Raw genomic sequence first — 7623 nt, forward strand, 5'->3', positions numbered from 1 at the left:
TCTCAAGACTTGGATATATGGAATGCAATGGAAGAAGGACCATATGAACCCTTCATTGTAATCAACAACGTAAGAGAAGTAAAGCCCAAATCTTCATGGAATGATGAAGGCAAAAAGAAAGTGCAGTACAACCTTAAAGCCAAAAACATTCTTTGTGTCGGCTCTAGAAGAAAAAGAATTCCTTAGAGAGTGAAGTTGCAAAATATCAAAATAAATTTGGGACACTCTAGAAAGGATACATGGAGCCAAAGAAGTACAAAGGTCTACAACAAATAGTGAAGCACCAACATCAAAGCAAAAATCTACATGCTCTATATGCAGAAAACCAGATCATCTTGAATGTGCTTGTCCAACCCTACAAAAGCATCATACTTTCAAAAGAAAGAAGGATAAGAAGCATAGAAGAACAAATGTCATATCAGAAGATAAAGATTATGATTCAAATACAAAACTCAGAATTAAGGAGCAATCACATATTTCCTTGATCGCTTCACACGATTCAAATGATTATTATGAGGTTAGTAACTCCGAACCAAATGATACATTTTCGTATGATGAGTTAAAAAATGCTTTTAATGATTTGCATCAAGATATGTTAAGCTTTCCAAACTTTTCCTAAAACAGAAAAATGAAATTTTTATTTTGGAAAGCCAGAACAATATTCTAAAGAAAGATATTGAAAAACCCATTTCTTCCTCATGTCAAAAATGTGTTCCTCTTGAAACTAAAGTTCCAATATTAAGTGTTGACATTAATAAACTCAACAAGATCAGTCACAATTTAGTCAAGATCATAAAAGTCCAAAGACATTCAACAGACCGTAGAGGTCTTGGCTATGCAAATAGTAATGTGGCTAGAAACGAGAATGTCTTAGGAAAAACAATCGTGGGAAACACTATAAAATTTTATAAAGAAAGTGTCCATACTAATCTTATTTTTAAAATAAAATCTTGGACACATAATTATCTACCCACTTGTTCTTATTGTGATAAAATTGGTCACACACCTAACACTTGTCATATTAGAAAATATGGTGTGTCTTCTGGCCATTATAAATGGATAGAAAAAGCACTACGCCAGATATCGTAATAAACAGCGGCCATTCAACAGCGCAATTTTGAACAACGCTGTTGAAAATGAGGCGGAAGAATATCAACAGCACATAATAAAGCAGGCGCTGTCAGTTTGTGTAACTTCAACAGCGCAATCTTGACAATGCGCTGTTGAACATCAGTAACGTTAGCCCTGGTTTGAATGATTTATTTTTAACAGTGTATTTGATAGAAAGCATTGTTGATGTGAATAAATTCAACAGCGCATATTTAATGAAACGCTGTTGAAGATGACATAATAATCGCGCTTGCTTAATTATGCGTCGTTGATGTTTTACGACTTTTTAAGCGTCCGAGAAATTAATGATGTAGTAGTAATACGTCTCGTCGTTTGTTGAAATATTAATGGTTGAATGGATATGCGTTTTTTGGTTGTTGAAATATTAATGGTTGAGTGGTTAGACGCCTCTTCGTTTGTTGAAATATTAATGGTTGCTCATCTATAAATATTGTGGTTCACTCAATGTTCTAAATTATCAGTATGCTAAGACCCTAAGAGTATGTGTTTCTATAAGAGTATGTTCATGAAGATAGGAGGAAGAAAACACAAAGTAGTAAAAAAAAGAGCAATATTTCAAAGAGTGAAAAGGAGAAAAACACCCAGATTTGTATAGAGGAGTCGAGGAAAAAATTGTGTTTCTGTTTGAGAATCATGTCAATGAGGTCTTTAACAACTTTTGATTTTGCAAAAGGACCCAGATTTCAGAAGGTAGGTTGTCATACAAGATTTGCATTAGATGAAGATTTAGTTGATTGATCTCTTTCATTTGCAATATAAATGAAATAAAAGGAAAAGGGGAATGAATTATTTAGTTCACTTAGCTCTTTCAATTTTCCTTCATCATCTGCAGCAATTCCTGAAGTTCATTGATTTCCTTCATTTGATTTTCATGGGAAAAGGACCCAAATTTTAAAAGGAAATCAATGAACTGTTGTACAAGATTTGTGTAGAGGATTAGAGAAACAATTGTGGACCAGATTATTTCCTCTTTTACCAAATCATTTAGTTCATTATATTCACATGTACCAAATCATTTAGTTCATTATAATGTATTTTGTCTCTCTGAATGAATAATAATAAAATTATTTTGGATGTTAAATTTTTTTTTTTTTTGTTAATTATTTGGATGGTTATTCTCTTTAATATTTTTGCATTGTTCCTTATTAATAAACACAATAAACAAATTATCAATACTTAATAATTACAAAAAAAAATTAACAAAATGTAATGTTTAATATTTTATCCAGTTTCGTAGTAATAATCTACTTCGTGGTAACTTCATGTTAATTTAAGTAAATTTATGTTGTATAAATATTTTGCATTTATGTAAAATGTTAATTTAACAGTGCATAACTACGAATACGCTGTTAATTTGGAAAATGAGTTCAGTTTAACAGCGCATAATTTAGATAGCACTGCCAATTAGATTCTAATCAACAGCGCTACATCTAGGTGGCGCTATTGATATGTCAATGAAAATAAGTAGTAAACAGATGGATGGAAACAACAACGCAATCCTTAATATGCGTTATTGAAGATGTTGATGCAACAGTGCTACGTTAAATATGAGTTGTGGAAGAGGTCATGTTCATAAAATGAGTTATGTATAGTTGGATACACAACAACAGTGCAATCGTTAATATGCATTATTGAAGATGTCAATACAACAGCGCTAACGTTAATATGCTATGTTGAATATGTCAATACAACAATGCTACCGTTAATATGTGCTGTTAAATGGTTACAACAATTTAAATTTCTAAAACATGAGTTTTTTTCATCTCCGCTCTCAAACTTACTCGAAAAGAAATCCTCACACTCTAAGCAAACCCTCATACTCTTTGCAAACCTTCATCAACCTCAAAAAAACTTCATCAATGGCTTCCCAAAGTGACGATCATGTATCTCACAGTGGTGACGAAGCTACATCGACTCCATAAGACAAGCAAATCGTTGTTCAAAAATGACCTCCACCTGGAATGACTTCAATGAAGAATGTCATTCGGTCAAGAAGCAAGGATGTGAAAATAGAAGTTCAATGAAATTCTAAAGGTCAGACATTAAACAAGAAGGGTGCCAATGCATTGGTAAGCTACATTGGTGTTGTTGTTAGGCAGAATCTGAAGCTAACAATCAAGAAATGGAGTGATGTAGAGAATATTGTAAAGAAGCGTATGTGGAATGAAATAAGAGTAAGTTTATTTTTTTCAGTTTTTGTGTTTTTGTGTTTTGATGCAATGTATGTATATGTGTTACGTTTTCATGCAATGTACGTATATGCATGCAATATATAATGTATATGTGTTTTTATTTCAGACAACTTTTGATGTTGATGAGGAGCATAAGGATCGTATCCTTAAGTCGGCTGGCATGGCTCTCCGACAATTCCAAACTGATGCCGGAAAATTACTCAGACATGCTGATGGCAATGTCAACCTAAAACCTTCAACTAAATATGCAAATATCGTTGATGAAGAGGATTGGAATACATTTGTCACCCTACGCACACAAGACGAGTCTTTCTTGGTAAAATCGTATTCTTTGTATTGACTTTTGTATATATGCTTTTGTATATGATTGTTGATATTAATTTTGTTTATTGTTTCAGATATTAAGTAATGAAAACCGCAATAGGGTATCCAAGCCTTTATATCCATACCAAGTTTCTCAAGTGGGATATAGAGGAATCGAGGAAAGAATTGTAAGTATTGTTAATTTGTACATTATTGGTTATGTTTTGTATGCATATATATATCTAATTACATTATTATCGGTTATGTCTTGTTAGTTGGAGATAAAAGCGATATATCTATGACTCCACATGGAGTAGAACTCGATGTTCTATGGGTGGATGTCCGTAAGAACAAGGATGGTGTCATCAACAATGAGGGAGTTCAAGAAGCGGAAAGAAGTGTTGTAAGTGCTCATATTTTTTAATTATACTTAATTTCCATACTTTATTTATCAAAATATGATTAATTAAAATTATGTTTTTTCTTGATTTGTCAGGTTGGAGTAGAACTCGATGTTCTATGGGTGGATGTCCGTAAGAACAAGGATGGTGTCATCAACAATGAGGAAGTTCAAGAAGCGGAAAGACGTGTTGTAAGTGCTCATATTTTTTAATTATACTTAATTTCCATACTTTATTTATCAAAATGTGATTAATTAACATTATGTTTTTTCTTGATTTGTCAGATTGCCCTAAAAGAAAATAAGGCAAACATGGATAGTCGCATAATATTTGACAAGGCACTAGGACTGCCTATCTATCCTGGCCGTATCCGAGGAGAAGGATTTAGGGTTAGCCAGCAAACATTTGTACCCCATCCAAAACGTGCAACCAAAACCCAAATGAGCCAGGTTCAAAATCAACTAGATGGCCTCATGCAACGGTTCAACGAATTTGAGCAATCAATGAAGGCAGAGGAAGCTGAGTGGCAAGGACTAGCAAGTAATGCTGTCACTAATCCTTCAGTCGTCAATGAGAGTTGCACTATACCTGCACCTTACAACATTCCCATTTTGATTCCCATTCCTGATGAAATTTAGTTAACTTATTTTAATTTAATTAACTTATTTTAATTTAGTCGTTAACTAATAATATGTTTTAACTTACGTACGGGGAATCAGTTCTTGCAAACTTTTCCTGGATACCCCAACTAGCCGAGTAGTGGGTGTTAGGAAAGTGCACAAGTTGGCCGATACTATGTTGCATAATGCATGTATCCCACGCCATCATGTGAATGTCTCGATTGACATTGCAATCGATGATAATGCGTTACTGCCAATTCCTCTCGATGAGGATATCTTCATGGTTGGAGGGGCTATAGGCACTTTTGTGGCTTGGCTTGTAGACCTTGTTCAAGTAATTCCTCCTAAGGTATGATTTTTCACCTTATGCTCACTCATATTATATATATTGATCTATAATTGATATGTTTTTATTGAATATTTTAGGAAAATGTACATTCCACCCCAGTAGCACCCAAAAGTCGAAGCCATCTTCAGGAGATGTAAGCTCAAAGCCATCTACTGGGGATGTAAGCTCCAAGAAGACTACCAACTATTGTACTCAGTTGATGGGGCATGTACAGAAGATGGGAGATGATATGATAATTATATCAATTCCCAAGGAAGTCTACGGGGATAATGTTGATGAATACGTTGGCATGACTGAAATCCAGGATGTATATAAACGTGATTGTATAGGTGCAAGTGTTGTATGTATATATATGAGGTAAATTATGTTTTCTTAACTTCTCACTTATACATGGTGGTGTGTTATAGTTAACTAACATTTGTGTTATATATATTTGGTAGTTGTATGAAAATATTATTAAGGTACATAAGAAAAATGTGATGTCCATATCCCCACACCTTACAGCTTTGATGTCGCACGAAAAAAATGAGATTGGGGAAAAAACAGAACGAATAATAGATAATCTCATCCATCATAAAGAAGATACAGATTTATTTCTTACACCTTTTAATATCGGTGAGCATTTTGTAATTGTCTTTTATATTTCTTTCTTTAGTATGTTTGTTGTGCTTAACATTTACTAACCATGTACATATGTTTTGTTAGGCAACATTGGGTTTTGGTTGCTATCAATCGGGTCAATGAAGAAATATACTACTTCGACTCATTTGCACGTGGTGATATGAACAACCATGCCGCTATGAAAGAGATGTTTTCTAAGTAAGTGAACTACTCATTTAAACTTTTAGTTACACTTTCACTTTCCTAGTTGTTTATTAATTAAGTACATTTTCTATTGTTTAATGTGGTGAAAGTTTACAAATTGAATAATCGTGGTAGAAACAAGTTACCAAATCCCAACAATATCAAGTGGACTTGTATAAAGTTATTGACACAAATCATCTCAAACAATTATATTTGTAATGGCCAAATAATGTTATGCTTATATGTTTACTTCATTTTAATTGTAGACCCATTGCCAAAAAAACCAGGTAGATTGCGGCTATTACATGCTGAAATTCATGAAGGAGATCATTAAGAAGTGGTCAACTAATAAAATCCAGTTGGTTGGCAATTCATATACAGATGACCAAGTCAACAACATTAGAGAACAATGGTTAAAGTTTGTACTTAGTTTAGTAGATTAGTTTTCCACAGATTGTAGCTTAGGGAATTCAATTAATGTTCAATGTAATGTATATGATTTGGTCTATGTAATATATGTTTATGTAAACATTACATTGCAATTAATATTCAATATATAAATTCAGTTAAGATTTAGTTGTGCTCATATAGTTGTCATTTGATGTTTCTGTATTTGTTGTTATGTTCTGTTTCTGTATGCATTCAGGTTATTTTCTAATGTGTGCGTAATTGTGTAGAATTAGGAATAATAGTCTTCGACAATGTTTTTTTTATGAATATGTTGTTATTATACCTATACAACAACGCTTTTTTAACAATGCACTATTGATTACGTTGAACTCAACAGCGCATTCACAAAAAGCATTGATAATTACGTGGAATTCAACAGCGCATTCACAAAAAAACGTTGTTGAATACTTATCTCTCATTTATTCTCTTTTATCTATACAACAATACATTCAGTAAGAAGCGCTATTGATATGATCAACAAAACTCTTTCCTCTGCACTTAATCGCTTAACACAATGCTTAATTGATTAATTGTTTGAATGTTATTTATTGTCATTTTGTCATTTGTTGTTTCTGTTCGCATTTATTTTTTTGTTACGTTCTGTTTCTATATGCATCAGTGTATTTTTTGTTGTATGCGTAACTTTAATTTGTAGAATTAGGAATAATGGTCTTCGACAACGCTTTTGTATGATTGTGTTGTTGTTATACCCATACAACAACACTTTTTTAACAATGTGTCGTTGATTCAAAAAGCTTTATTGAATACAACAACACATGAACAAAAAGCGTTGTTGATTATTTATCTCTCATTCATTCTCTTTTAGCTATACAACAGTGCATGCAGTAAGAAGCGTTGTCGACATGATTAAAACTATTACATCTGCACTCAATCGCTTAACACAGTGCTTAATCGATTAATTGTTTGAATTTTATTTATTGTCATTATTAATAGTTCTATATATTTAATTAATTGTAATTAATCGAATGTCATAACGTAATTACTAATTTGAATTTCATTAAAAAAATGAATTAGTAAAAAAAATATTATATCTTCCACAAAGTTTCCTTAAGATTGTGTTGTAAAACACTTACCTTCATATTTGAATGGAGAGTTTTTCCACAGTGTTTTCTTTAGGTTGCGTTGTTGATTAGATATCATTAGCAGCGACTTCTTCATTATGCGCTGTTAAAGATACTATCAGACCTTAAAAAACTAAAATGTTCCCGCATTCTCACACATTCATCAACAATCCCAACACTCATTTACTCTGCAGCGAAACGCATTTACTCTCAAAATCGACCTCGAAAATCATCAACCTCAAAATCATTCACTCACTCAACACCGAAAATCATTCACTCATTCAACACCGA

The sequence above is a fragment of the Lupinus angustifolius genome, chromosome LG03, assembly GCF_001865875.1.
Source record: "Lupinus angustifolius cultivar Tanjil chromosome LG03, LupAngTanjil_v1.0, whole genome shotgun sequence".
Lineage (NCBI taxonomy): Eukaryota > Viridiplantae > Streptophyta > Magnoliopsida > Fabales > Fabaceae > Lupinus > Lupinus angustifolius.